Source organism: Lucilia sericata, unplaced genomic scaffold (genome assembly GCF_015586225.1).
Source record: "Lucilia sericata isolate MDLA Ls3-8-SP2 unplaced genomic scaffold, ASM1558622v1 Contig000690F_arrow, whole genome shotgun sequence".
NCBI classification, from domain to species: domain Eukaryota; kingdom Metazoa; phylum Arthropoda; class Insecta; order Diptera; family Calliphoridae; genus Lucilia; species Lucilia sericata.
In genome coordinates, this window is record NW_023994693.1 from 54,239 (window position 1) to 69,237 (window position 14,999).

Sequence of the window (14,999 nt, forward strand, 5' to 3'; positions counted from 1 at the left end):
TTTTTTTATTGTTATTATTTCGTTATTGTTGTATTTTATTGTTTGTTATTATACTTGGCAAAAGTCAAGGACCTTTTTTTCGTTGTTGTAAACTTTTGTATGTAAAAAGATGATAAAAAAATTAAACATACTCAAATGTTTCTTCTTCTTTTTTCAGTTACATATGTATGTACCTACATAGTTACTTATTTCCATATTAATGCATACAGTGTAGGAAAAAATGATAGGGGCGAGCAAGAACTATTCCAAACTATAGACTATTCTTAAGTCCAGACTATAAACTATTTTGTAGACCATACATAGACTATAGTCTATTAGTCCAGAATGAAGGCTATTCTAAAGTCCAGACTATAAACTATTCTATAGTCCAGGCTATTGACTATTCTATAGTCCAGGCTATTGACTATTCTATAGTCCAGACTAGACTATTCTATAGTCCAGACTATAGACTATTCTATAGTCCAGACTATAGACTATTCTATAGTCCAGACTATAGACTATTCTATAGTCCAGACTATAGACTATTCTATAGTCCAGACTATAGACTATTCTATAGTCCAGACTATAGACTATTCTATAGTCCAGACTATAGACTATTCTATAGTCCAGACTATAGACTATTCTATAGTCCAGACTATAGACTATTCTATAGTCCAGACTATAGACTATTCTATAGTCCAGACTATAGACTATTCTATAGTCCAGACTATAGACTATTCTATAGTCCAGACTATAGACTATTCTATAGTCCAGACTATAGACTATTCTATAGTCCAGACTATAGACTATTCTATAGTCCAGACTATAGACTATTCTATAGTCCAGACTATAGACTATTCTATAGTCCAGACTATAGACTATTCTATAGTCCAAACTATTGATTATTCTATAGCTATACTGTAGGCTATTTTATAGTCCAGCCTGTAGACTATTCCGTAGTCCTAAATATAGACTATTCTATAGTCCCGACAATAGACTATTCCATAATCTAGCATATAGAGTGTTCCTTGGTCCCGATTATGGACTATTTTATAGTCTAGACTATAGACTATTCTATAGTCCAGACTATAGACTATATCATAGTCCAGACTATAGACTATTCAATAGTCCAGACTATAGACTATTCTATAGTCCCGACTATAGACTATTCTATAGTCCCGACTATAGACTGTTCTATAGTCCCGACTATAGACTACATTAGTCCCGACTATAGACTATTCTATAGTTCAGACTATAGACATTTCTATAATGCAGATTGTAGGCTATTCCATAGTCCAGACTATAGGCTAGTCCATAGACTATTCTGTAGTCTTGACAATGGACAATTCTATAGTCCCGATTATAGACTATTCTATAGTCCCGATTATAGCCTATTCTATAGTCCCGATTACAGACTATTCTATAGTCCCGACTATAGACTATTCTGTAGTCCCGACTATAGACTATTCTATAGACCCGAATATAGACTATTCTATAGCCCAGACTATAGACTATTCTATAGCCCAGACTATAGACTATTCTATAGTCCAGACTATAGTCTATTCTATAGTCCAGACTGAAGACTATTCTATAGTCCAGACTATAGACTATTCTATAGTCCAGACTATAGACTATTCGATAGTCCAGACTATAGACTATTCGATAGTCCAGACTATAGACTATTCTATAGGTCAGACTATAGGCTATTCTATAGTCAAGACTATAGACTGTTCTATAGTCCAGACTATAGGCTATTCCATAGTCCAGATTATCGACTATTCTATAATCCCGACTATAGACTATTCTATAGTCCCGACTATAGACTATAGTCCCCACTATTGACAATTCTATAGTCCCGACTATTGACAATTCTATAGTCCCGTATATAGACTATTCTATAGTCCCGACTATCGACTATTCTATAGTCCCGACTATCGACTATTCTATAGTCCCGACTATCGACTATTCTACAGTCCCGACCGTAGACTATTCTATAGTCCAGACTATAAACTATTCTATAGTGCAAATTATAGACTCTTCTATAGTCCAGATTGTAGACTATTCTATAGTCCTTACTACAGATTATTCTTTATATTTATACAGAATTTTTGAAAAATTCTCTAATTGTCCCTTTAATTATTTTCAACACTGTTCTGCACACACATATTAACATTCATAAGTCTTAATTTCTATAAAAACTTATATCTGTCTGTCTTTCGTATTAAAGTGAGTCTGAGTGTACAAAGAAAATTTATTTTGATTCTTTACAATAAATTTTTTCTCTTTTTTCTCAAAACGAAGAAAAAAACAAAACATGAAAAAACTTTAATTGTTTATTTCTTTTATTAATTTAATAATATACACAATGCCATAATAATATACAAATAACAACAATAATAAAACAATATTCACTTTTTTGAATTCTTTGCAAAGTTGTGTTTTTGTTGGCGTGAGATGCCAGATGTAGAGAAAATTTGATTAGGAATTAAGAGATTTTTCTTTGATTTGAACATTTGATAGCTTTGTGGGTACAGATACGCAGTAGATGTATCAAATTAGATGTCAAACCGGGAATAGCTATAAAGCGAATATTCCACAAAGTAGAATTGACTTAGAACTGGTTCCATAACTGGTTCTATGGGAATAGGGACTGCACATTTTATTGTTAAGTGACATGTCCTAGTATTAGAAATCGAGAGACTATTTCATTTTTAGCGCGGAGAACAGGATAGGCTTTAAAGAAAGGACTTCAAATGAAAATTATTGATTATGCTCAATATTTTTCTTGATATATGGTAACTTGGAATGACTTGTTCTTCTTCTTTTTCATTTCGTGTGTTGATGTCAGATTATGTCCGTACATTTCACCATTGTTGTTGTGTTATAATTTTTAATACAATACAAAATTTAGTTGTTATTTTTAGAAATATTTTATATGTGTTTATTTATATTGTTCTTTTTTTTGCAAAACGTTAAGATTTATTTGTTCTAAATATTGAAGAAAAATATAAAGCACATAAATTTATGTTTGAAAAATTGACGTCTTCAACGAAATTCAAAAGGTACCCTACTGAAATGAAAATGTGAAAATATCGAAAATTTTTCTTTAAAAAGTTAAAATTTCGTATAATTTTCATTAAAAAGTGAAATTTTCGCAATATTTTCCATAAAAAAGGAAATTTGCGTAATATTTTTTATAAAAAAAAGAGAAATTTTCGAATCTTCTATAAAAAAAAGTGAATTTTTCTAAAATGTGTATATGAAAAAAGTAAATTTGTCAAAAGTTTATACAAAAAAGTGACATTTTCGAAAATTTTAAAAAATTCTATAAAAAGAGACATTTTCAAAAAATGTCTATGAAATAAGAAATTTTCGAACAACTTTCTATAAAAAAAGAAATTTTCTATAAAATTTTTCGAAAATTTTTCTATAAAAAGATAAAATTTCGAAAAAATTTTTATAAAAACAGAACATTTTTGTATAAAGAAAATTTTTCTATAAAAATGAGAAAATTTCAAAAGTTTTCTATAAAAAAAGAGAAAAATTTGAAAATTTTCTATAAAAAAGAGAAAATTTCGAAAAAAAAAAGATAAAATTTGGAAAATTGTTCTATGAAAAAGAGAAAATTTCGAAAATTTGTAATAAAAGAAGATAAAATTTCGAAAAAATTTTATAAAAAAAGATAAAACGTTGAAAATTTTCTATAAAAAAGAGAAAATTTCAAAAATTTTTTATAAAACTAGAGAAAATTTTCTATAAAAAAGATAGAATTTCGAAAATTTTATTTAAAAAAAAAGAGAATTTTTCTATAAAAAGAAAAAAATTTCGAAAAATTTTTATAAAACTAGAGAAAATTTCGAAAATTGTTCTATGAAGAAGAGAAAATTTCGAAAATTTTCTATAAAAAAGGAAGAATTCCGAAAATTTTATTTTAAAAAGAGATAATTTCGAAGATTTTCTATAAAAAAGGTTAAATTTCGAAAATTTTCTATAAAAAAAAATTAAAATTTTCTATAAAAAAAAAAAATTTAAAATTTTCTATAAAAAAAAAAAAAATTGAAAATTTTCTATAAAAGATAAAATTTTCAAAATTTTCTATAAAAAAAGATGAAATTTCGAAAACTGTTCTATGAGGAAGAGAAAATTTCGAACATTTTCTTAAACAAAAAGAAAATGTTGAAAAGTTTTCTGAAAAAATGTGAAAATTTCGAAAATTTTTCTATAAAAAAGGAAAATTTAGAAAATTGTATATAAAAAACAGAAAATTTTATTAAGAAAATTTTTCTATAAAAAGTGAAAATTTTAAAAATCTTTCCATAAAAAGAGAAAATTTCGAAAATGTTTCTGTAAAAAAAAAGAAAATTTTATAAAATAGAGAAAATTTCGAAAATTTTTGTATAAAGAAAACAACATTTTATACAAAAAAGAGGAAATTTCGAAAGTATTTCTATAAAAAGCGTATATTTCTATAACAAAGAGAAAATTTCGAAAATTGTTCTATAAAAAAGAGAAAATTTCGAAAAATTTTTATAAAAAAAAATTAAAAAAATTGAAAAAAATATTCTTTAAAAAGAGAAAAATTATAAAATGTTTCTTTAAACAGAAAAAATTTTCAAAAAAATTTCTATAAAAAACAGAATTTCGAAAATGTTTATATAAAAAACAGAAAATTTAGAAATTTTTTTATAATAATAACTTTTAAAATATTAGCAAAAAGAGAATATTTTTAAAATTATCTTTAAAAATTTTATTTTTAATTTTTTCTCTGAGTGTATAAAAACATTGACCATATTACATTTTAATAATAATATTTTTCATAAAGTTCTCTTTAAAAATATTCATTTCACAAAACCCACTTTTATCTAAAAATAAAAAAATTGCGTAGGTATTACCTGAAGGAAGGATATTTTTAACTGAATACAATACATGTTGCATCTTTTTGTCAATTTAAATATATTTTTGTAAACCTCAATATATTTTTCTGTTCGTGTTTTTACAATTAAGTTCAACTCAATTAGTGTGAGTTTAGTTTATTTTCTTTTTTTTTTAGATAATTTTTTTGAATACAATATGTACTAGAATACTCATGACTAAATCTTGGAACTATATAGAATAAAAATGCCACAAATAACCTTGAATTTGTTTCCATTTATTCGTTGTTTTTGCTATTTTTCAATGGAAGCATTACGAATACGATACTAATTAATTTAGCAAAATAATATTACTTTTCATGCACACTTTATAATTTCATTTAGAAGTTTATTTGTTTTGAATTTTTTTTATTCTAAATTCACTGATAGTTTTTTTAATAAAATTTGTATTTTCATTGTTTTTGTTGTATTTAAAAGATAAGAACTCTAAACACAATTTATTTGTGGTTGTGGAAGGGTCTAATAATACATACTCTGCTACAACTTGTTGTCAATCAGATAACATTTGTTATGTGTGTATGTGTTTAGGCTTTTAAAGTATTAGAGGGATTTCCCTAATAGTGAGATCAAAAAAATTTTAAATGTAGGTGATTCCCCTTTAAATGGTTTAACAATAATATCTTCTTTGATAAGAATATGAACAAATTTAAAATTAATAGGAACGCCTTATATATGAAATATACTACAATCTGGTCTATAGAATAGACTAGAGTCTGGTCTATAGAATAGACTAGAGTCTGGTCTATAGAGTAGACTAGAGTCTGGTCTATAGAGTAGACTAGAGACTGGTCTATAGAGTAGACTAGAGTCTGGTCTTATAGAATAGATTAGAGTCTGGTCTATAGAATAGACTAGAGTCTGGTCTATAGAATAGACTAGAGTCTGGTCTATAGAATAGACTAGAGTCTGGTCTATAGAATAGACTAGAGTCTGGTCTATAGAATAGACTAGAGTCTGGTCTATAGAATAGACTAGAGTCTGGTCTATAGAATAGACTAGAGTCTGGTCTATAGAATAGACTAGAGTCTGGTCTATAGAATAGACTAGAGTCTGGTCTATAGAATAGACTAGAGTCTGGTCTATAGAATAGACTAGAGTCTGGTCTATAGAATAGACTAGAGTCTGGTCTATAGAATAGACTAGAGTCTGGTCTATAGAATAGACTAGAGTCTGGTCTATAGAATAGACTAGAGTCTGGTCTATAGAATAGACTAGAGTCTGGTCTATAGAATAGACTAGAGTCTGGTCTATAGAATAGACTAGAGTCTGGTCTATAGAATAGACTAGAGTCTGGTCTATAGAATAGACTAGAGTCTGGTCTATAGAATAGACTAGAGTCTGGTCTATAGAATAGACTAGAGTCTGGTCTATAGAATAGACTAGAGTCTGGTCTATAGAATAGACTAGAGTCTGGTCTATAGAATAGACTAGAGTCTGGTCTATAGAATAGACTAGAGTCTGGTCTATAGAATAGACTAGAGTCTGGTCTATAGAATAGACTAGAGTCTGGTCTATAGAATAGACTAGAGTCTGGTCTATAGAATAGACTAGAGTCTGGTCTATAGAATAGACTAGAGTCTGGTCTATAGAATAGACTAGAGTCTGGTCTATAGAATAGACTAGAGTCTGGTCTATAGAATAGACTAGAGTCTGGTCTATAGAATAGACTAGAGTCTGGTCTATAGAATAGACTAGAGTCTGGTCTATAGAATAGACTAGAGTCTGGTCTATAGAATAGACTAGAGTCTGGTCTATAGAATAGACTAGAGTCTGGTCTATAGAATAGACTAGATTCTGGTCTATAGAATAGACTAGAGTCTGGCCTATAGAATAGACTAGAGTCTGGCCTATAGAATAGACTAGAGTCTGGCCTATAGAATAGACTAGACTATAGAGTCTTGTCTATAGAATAGACTAGAATAGACTAGACTATAGAGTCTGGTCTATAGAATAGACTAGATTATAGAGTCTGGTCTATAGAATAGACTAGACTATAGAGTCTGGTCTATAGAATTGACTAGACTATAGAGTCTGGTCTATAGAATTGACTAGACTATAGAGTCTGGTCTATAGAAGAGATTAGACTATAGAGTCTGGTCTATAGAAGAGACTAGACTACAGAGTCTGGTCTATAGAAGAGACTAGACTACAGAGTCTGGTCTATAGAATAGACTAGAATATAGAGTCTGGTCTATAGTATAGACTTGCTAGAGTGTAAGCTATAGAATAGACTAGAGTCTGGTCTATAAAATTTGCAGTTTTTTATCACTTTAATAGGTTTTTAATATAATTTTCCCTTTTTACTCATCATGGCATTCATAAATTAAAATTTCCGTTATTTTAAAAAATTCCCAATTTCTAATCAGTTTAAATGATTGACAGACACTCTAAAAAATCTCAATATAAATAACTAAATGAAATCCACGTGTTTTTTCCCAAAACCAACTATCATCTCCTCCCTTCCATTTTTGTTTACAAAACATAAAAACAAGAAAATTTCTAAATATGTTTTTTTCTTTTTGTAAACGTGTTATAAACACTTAATAAGGCGTCTTAATACTGGCAAACAATTTTCACAACAAACACAACAATAACAATTAAAAATCACAACAACAAAGAAGCAAAAACAATTTGAATGGACTGGTCATACAAACATCTATTTATACTAAATCATAAAATTTGTTGATAACATTTTAGAGAAGTTGTTGTGGAAAACCAAATTATTATCTTTAGTTATAATCATAATGATATTCATAGTTTTTCCTCATTTAACTATCTCTATCTCTTTCTCATTCTCTTTACTTTTTAATGTAATAAAGTCGTGTGTGTTAAAGTGTAAATGGAAGGTGGAAGAGTTATAAAACAAAAATAAAACTAAAACAAAATAATACAACGTCCTTGAAGAGTCGAGTTTTTAGTCGTTAGTTAATAACTAAAATAACTGACTAACTAAAGTAAGAAAAAATATGTAGTTTTTATTATGGTTTTAGTTAGTTTATATATGTATAACTGGTAACAAAAAAAATTAAATACTTATAGTATGAAAATTGTACATTTTGTGTTAGTTACGATGAGAGTTAATTGTAATTGTAGTGGTTAAGTAGACAGATGTCAGTGATGGGTAATAATATAGAGTACTTTTTGTACCTAGAATTGGAAGTACTTTACCTGTTGAAATTATTCAGATTCTATGTGTGTCTATATTCTGGACTGTAGGATAGACTGTAGTAGGGACTTCATGATAGTCTATAGTATGGACTATACAATAGTTTATAGCCCGCACTAAAGTAAAGTCCCTAGTTTGTACAATAGAGAGGATAGTCTATAGTGTGAACTATAATATGGATTATAGAGAAGTAGTTGACTACAGAGAAGTCTATAAACTAATCTATAGAGAAGTCTATAGTCTGAATTATAGAGAAGTCTACAGTTTAGGTAATAGAGTAGTTTTTAGACTACACTATAGAGAAATCTATAGGCTGGACTACAGAGAAGTCTATAGGCTGGATTATAGAGAAGTCTATAGGCTGGATTATAGAGAAGTCTATAGGCTGGACTATAGAGAAGTCTATAGGCTGGACTATAGAGAAGTCTATAGGCTGGACTATAGAGAAGTCTATAGGCTGGACTATAGAGAAGTCTATAGGCTGGACTATAGAGAAGTCTATAGTCTGGACTATAGAGATGTCTATAGTCTGGACTATAGAGATGTCTATAGTCTGGACTATAGAGATGTCTATAGTCTGGACTATAGATATGTATAGTCTGGACTATAGAGATGTCTATAGTCTGGACTATTGAGATGTCTATAGTCTGGACTATAGAGATGTATATAGTCTGGACTATACAGAGAAGTCTATAGTCTGGATTATAGAGAAGTCTATAGTCTGGACTATAGAGAAATCTATAGGCTGGACTATAAAGAAGTCTATAGGCTGGACTATAGAGATGTCTATAGGCTGGACTATAGAGAAGTCTATAGGCTGGACTATAGAGAAGTCTATAGTCTGGACTATAGAGAAGTCTATAGGCTGGACTATAGAGAAGTCTATAGGCTGGACTATAGAGAAGTCTATAGGCTGGACTATAGAGAAGTCTATAGTCTGGACTATAGAGAAGTCTATAGTCTGGACTATAGAGAAGTCTATAGTCTAGACTATAGAGAAGTCTATAGTCTGGACTATAGAGAAGTCTATAGTCTGGACTATAGAGAAGTCTATAGTCTGGACTATAGAGATGTCTATAGTCTGGACTATAGAGATGTCTATAGTCTGGACTATAGAGATGTCTATAGTCTGGACTATAGAGATGTCTATAGTCTGGACTATAGAGATGTCTATAGTCTGGACTATAGAGATATCTATAGTCTGGACTATAGAGATATCTATAGTCTGGACTATAGAGATGTCTATAGTCTGGACTATAGAGATATCTATAATCTGGACTATAGAGATATCTATAGTTTGGACTATAGAGAGTCTAGAGTCTAGACTATAGTCTGGAGTATAGAGCAGGCTATAGTCTGGACTATATATGATTTTGCAACGATTTATATCAACTTTAATGCGGATTTTCCTCCGTTAGACTTAATGAAGAACAGTTTTTCTTTTAGAAAAAACCTATTGCGGTTTTGTTTAGCTAAAACGGTTTAAAATAGCGGATCAGCAGCGTAAAATCGTGTAAATAACAATAAACAATTTCTTAAGCTGAAAAAATTACCTTTTTTAATATGAACAGATTGTTTGACATTTCAGGTATTTTTTGTAGTAATTTAACCTTGAATTGTGTCTTCTGTATGTCTGTATGTATGTTTACACACTTAGACTTAAAAAACACTTTTTAATCCATTACCAGGTTTACAGTTTTAAACATAATTCTGTAATCTTCTTATTGTACTAGCGAATTCGCGGGTAGAAATATTTTCCGCTGTTTTATGGTCCTTCTGACCATAATAACCTTTTTACATTTCTCTAGACAAATGTTTTCAGTAATCCTTTTACTACCAGTACTACCTCTAACAAATAACTAATTTAAAAAAATACTTTTAATTTCAATTCTAACAACCCCCTCAAAAAAATGTACCTTTATAACAAACTGTTCAAACCTGGTTCTGGTACTTGCATACGAGTACGTACTCACATTTTCATGCACGTACTTTTCGTATTAGAGTGTTTGTTAGTACTTATTATAAATAATATTAGTGGTGGTGTTTGTGATAATAGTAATCATGTTTATTTTTTTAACATTTTCGTTCTAATTTTGTTGTTATTTTTTCCTCGTTATTTTTTATTGTAAATTTTTTTACTACACTTAGACTTTATTCGTCAATTTGTTAGAGTTTGGACTAGACAAAGTTTGTCTGTTTCGTTTTTTTATTTGTTTAATTTTATTTGCCCAGAAACGTATTTAAACATTATTTAAGAACCATATGATTTAATGCAATTTGTTATTTTGTCTTTTTCTTCTTTTTGGTTCTGTTTTGTGTGATTGATATTATGGTGTTTGTTTTTTTGTATTTCGATTTTGAGTTTTTATTCTAAAATGAGAGTGCGAAGTGGGAGATGGATGGGTGCTACAGAGAGAATGAGAAGAATTATATTTTGGGCTGCCAGATTATTTTGAAACAATGATTTATTGTTTTCTATAGTCCGGACTTAATCTATTCTATAGTCTGTATTATTCAATATATTCTGTAGTTCAGTTCTAGTTTAGTTCCAGTTCAGTTCTAGTTCAGTCCTACTTCAGTTCTAGTTCAATTCTAGTTCAGTTCTTATTCAGTTCTATTATAGTTTAGTTCTAGTTCAAGTTCAGTTCTAGTTCAGTTCTAGTTCAGTTCTAGTTCAGTTCAAGTTCAGTTCTAGTTCAGTGCTAGTTCAGTTCTAGTTCAGTTCTAGTTCATTTCTAGTTCAGTTCTAGTTCATTTCTAGTTCAGTTCTAATTCAGTTCTAATTCAGTTCTAGTTCAGTTCTAGTTCAGTTCTAGTTCAGTTCTAGTTCAGTTCTTGTTCAGTTCTAATTCAGTTCAGTTCTAGTTCAGTTCTAGTTTAGTTCTAGTTCAGTTCTAGTTCAGTTCTAGTTCAGTTCTAGTTCAGTTCTAGTTCAGTTCTAGTTCAGTTCTAGTTCAGTTCTAGTTCAGTTCTAGTTCAGTTCTAGTTCAGTTCTAGTTCAGTTCTAGTTCAGTTCTAGTTCAGTTCTAGTTCAGTTCTAGTTCAGTTCTAGTTCAGTTCTAGTTCAGTTCTAGTTCAGTTCTAGTTCAGTTCTAGTTCAGTTCTAGTTCAGTTCTAGTTCAGTTCTAGTTCAGTTCTAGTTCATTTCTAGTTCATTTCTAGTTCAGTTCTAGTTTAGTTCTAGTTCAGTTCTGGTTCAGTTCTGGTTCAGTTCTAGTTCATTTCTAGTTCAGTTCTAATTTAGTTCTAGTTCAGTTCTAGTTCAGTTCTAGTTCAGTTCTAGTTCAGTTCTAGTTCAGTTCTAGTTCAGTTCTAGTTCAGTTCTAGTTCAGTTCTAGTTCAGTTCTAGTTCAGTTCTAGTTCAGTTCTAGTTCAGTTCTAGTTCAGTTCTAGTTCAGTTCTAGTTCATTTCTAGTTCAGTTCTAATTCAGTTCTAGTTCATTTCTAGTTCAGTTCTAGTTCAGTTCTAGTTCATTTCTAGTTCAGTTCTAATTCAGTTCTAGTTCAGTTCTAGTTCAGTTCTAGTTCAGTTCTAGTTCAGTTCTAGTTCAGTTCTAGTTCAGTTCTAGTTCAGTTCTAGTTCAGTTCTAGTTCAGTTCTAGTTCAGTTCTAGTTCAGTTCTAGTTCAGTTCATGTTCAGTTCTAATTCAGTTCAGTTCTAGTTCAGTTCTAGTTCAGTTCTAGTTTAGTTCTAGTTCAGTTCTAGTTCAGTTCTAGTTCAGTTCTAGTTCAGTTCTAGTTCAGTTCTAGTTCAGTTCTCGTTCAGTTCTAGTTCAGTTCTAGTTCAGTTCTAGTTCAGTTCTAGTTCAGTTCTAGTTCAGTTCTAGTTCAGTTCTAATTCAGTTCAGTTCTAGTTCAGTTCTAGTTCAGTTCTAGTTTAGTTCTAGTTCAGTTCTAGTTCAGTTCTAGTTCAGTTCTAGTTCAGTTCTAGTTCAGTTCTAGTTCAGTTCTAGTTCAGTTCTAGTTCAGTTCTCGTTCAGTTCTCGTTCAGTTCTAGTTCAGTTCTAGTTCATTTCTAGTTCAGTCCTAATTCTGTTCTAGTTCAGTTGTAATTCAGTTCTAGTTCAGTTGTAATTCAGTTCTAGTTCAGTTCTAGTTCAGTTCTAGTTCAGTTCTAGTTCAGTTCTAGTTCAGTTCTAGTTCAGTTCTAGTTCAGTTCTAGTTCTAGTTCAGTTCTAGTTCAGTTCTAGTTCAGTTCTAGTTCAGTTCTAGTTCAGTTCTAGTTCAGTTCTAGTTCAGTTCTAGTTCAGTTCTAGTTCAGTTCCAGTTCAGTTCTAGTTCAGTTCTAGTTCAGTTCTAGTTCAGTTCTAGTTCAGGTCTAGTTGAGTTCTAGTTCAGTTCTAGTTCGGTTCTAGTTCAGTTCTAGTTCAGTTCTAGTTCAGTTCTAGTTCAGTTCTAGTTCAGTTCTAGTTCAGTTCTAGTTCGGTTCTAGTTCAGTTCTATTTCTGTTCTAGTTCAGTTCAAGTTCAGTTGTAATTCAGTTCTAGTTCAATTCTAGTTCAGTTCTAGTTCAGTTCTAGTTCAGTTCTAGTTCAGTTCTAGTTCAGTTCTAGTTCAGTTCTAGTTCAGTTCTAGTTCAGTTCTAGTTCAGTTCTAGTTCAGTTCTAGTTCAGTTCTAGTTCAGTTCTAGTTCAGTTCTAGTTCAGTTCTAATTCAGTTCTAGTTCAGTTCTAGTTCAGTTCTAGTTCTAGTTCAGTTCTAGTTCAGTTCTAGTTCAGTTCTAGTTCAATTCTAGTTCAGTTCTAGTTCAGTTCTAGTTCAGTTCTAGTTCAGTTCTAGTTCAGGTCTAGTTAAGTTCTAGTTCAGTTCTATGCAACTATGTATGTGTTTAAATATTTTCACCTGTAGTTTTCATTATATGGCAACGCTCTGCATTATACTAAAAAATCGGATAAGGTAAATGAGAATGATTAAGTGAATGCAATCGAATAAAGGAATAAAGAGAAACAATAATAAAAATATAACATTTCTACATTACGAAACAACAAAATACATAGAAGAAATAAACACACAAACACAACAACAATAATAGCTACATCGTCACAACAACAACAACAGCGAAAAGTATAAAGAAAAGATACATAGATACTTTGATATATATACAATTGGTTTTACGTACGAATGTGAGTACAAAACAACGAGTTGGAGAATGGATGTATGATTTTTTTCTCTTTCTCTCACTTTTTCTACGGTTTCTTAGGTTTTATAGTGTTTTTCCGTTTCCATGTGTTTTAGCATATGAGTGAATGTGTGTGTGTATGTATGTGTGAGAGAGTGTGTATCTGTGAGTTTTTATTTAATATTTTCTTTAGTTCATACTACTTGATTTGTCAAACGTTAATTCAGTTTAGTTGTGCTGTATTGCACTCACACTGCGCTGCGCTCGCTCACTACTTACTACTGCTCTAAACTCTATAATACACGCAACAATACCGCGCGGAGCTTTTTATAAAAAAAAATATATAATAATAAATTAAAGAAAAAATTGAATTTAATTTCAATAATAAGAAACGGATTTTGATTTTTTGTTATTCAAACACGCTCTTTATTGTTTTTTTGTCTTAATATGAATTAAAATAAACAAAATAATTTCCATATTAACTAAAAACGAGGTTTGACAACAAAGTTTTTTTTTACTTCTTCTTTCTTACTTTATTTAATTATAATAAAATAGTATTAAAAAAAAAAAGAAAATTGAAAAAATATACATAGTTTTTTATCTAAAAAAATACACTTAGCAAAAAAGTTTAAACAAATTAAAAAAAAAATATGATGAAATATTTTAAATAAAATAAAAATAAAAAATTTTAAAAAAAGTGACCGTGAAATTTTAAAAAAAATGTGTAAATTTTTTCTTTCTCAGAATTTACAAACAAAACAATGTGTTTTTATTGTTGTTTTTTAATAATTTCTTTTTAATCTTTTCTTTTTTTTTTTTAAGCTCAAAGCAAAAAATCCATAAATCTAATTAAAAATCAACAAGAAAAAAAGAAAAACTTTTCTTTTTTCCTTAAAGTGAACATAAAAAAAAATTAAACGAATATATTTTTTAAACGAACTACGAAAATTATTTATAAAAAATATATAAAAAACGACTTTTAAAAACGAAAATTTCCATGAAATCATAACTCAAGCCCGATAATTTGTTGTAGGCCTATTTTTGAAAAGAAAACCAAAATAAAACCTAAATAAGATTTATTTGGTTGGGAATGTATGTTTTTTTTTTTTTTTTAATTGTAATTATAATTTTTACAACAATTTTATATTTTTATTTTAAAATTCATTCATATTTTTATTTGTGCTCTTGTTTTATTCTAATTTAATTTTCCCCAAAAACTACAAAAAAAATTATGTAATTATAATTATGTTTGTTTAGTTGTTCGTTCGTTCGTTTGTCTGTCTATATATTCCTACACTCCTCAAAAATAAAATAAAAAAAACATTTTTATATGGTTTAATCATTTCGTCTAAAATAAATAAAATAATAGAAAAGAAAAGCAAAATGTTTATCGTTATATAGAAAATATAAAACTCTTGTCTCGATCCCTTTAAACATCAATGTTCTCATTATTACTTTACTCTTTACCACCTCCTATTTGTTCTCTCCCTCTCTCTAATTCATTCATTGTTTCATTCTCTTGTCTAAAATCAAGAACAGCAAATAATCATACTGTTGCTTTACTCTCCCTTTCGTCTCATACAGTTTTTTCCGCTCGCGATCAAATTTATTTTACGTGAGTTTAAGTGTGCTGCCACATGATTTTGATGACAAATCATCGTCATCAGTAAAAATTTAACAGAAAAAAACTAAAAAAAAAATTGCCATAATTATTCAAAATTTGTTTAAATAAATGATGAATTTAGTTTATTTTTTTAAGAAATTACAAATTGATTTTTGTATAAAAATCATTTTAGCAAATTTT

At 29.3% G+C, this 14,999-nt stretch overlaps 1 protein-coding gene across 5 annotated transcripts in view; it reads left to right on the plus strand.

Moving 5' to 3' along the window:
* The window catches only part of LOC119607366 (uncharacterized protein DDB_G0283357-like), an 83,521-nt gene that overhangs the window by 45,755 nt on the left and 22,767 nt on the right, over positions 1 to 14,999 (plus strand). Inside the window, exons 1-2 of one of the 5 annotated variants that reach the window (XM_037961234.1) lie at positions 13,413 to 13,688; positions 14,018 to 14,287. The exons of 2 other annotated variants lie outside the window; for them this stretch is intronic. The gene's annotated coding sequence lies outside the window, so the exon portion shown is untranslated. Of the gene's footprint in view, positions 1 to 13,411; positions 13,689 to 14,017; positions 14,288 to 14,999 lie in introns of those variants that run through there. 2 more of the 5 variants (XM_037961238.1, XM_037961237.1) reach the window with 2 other exon arrangements.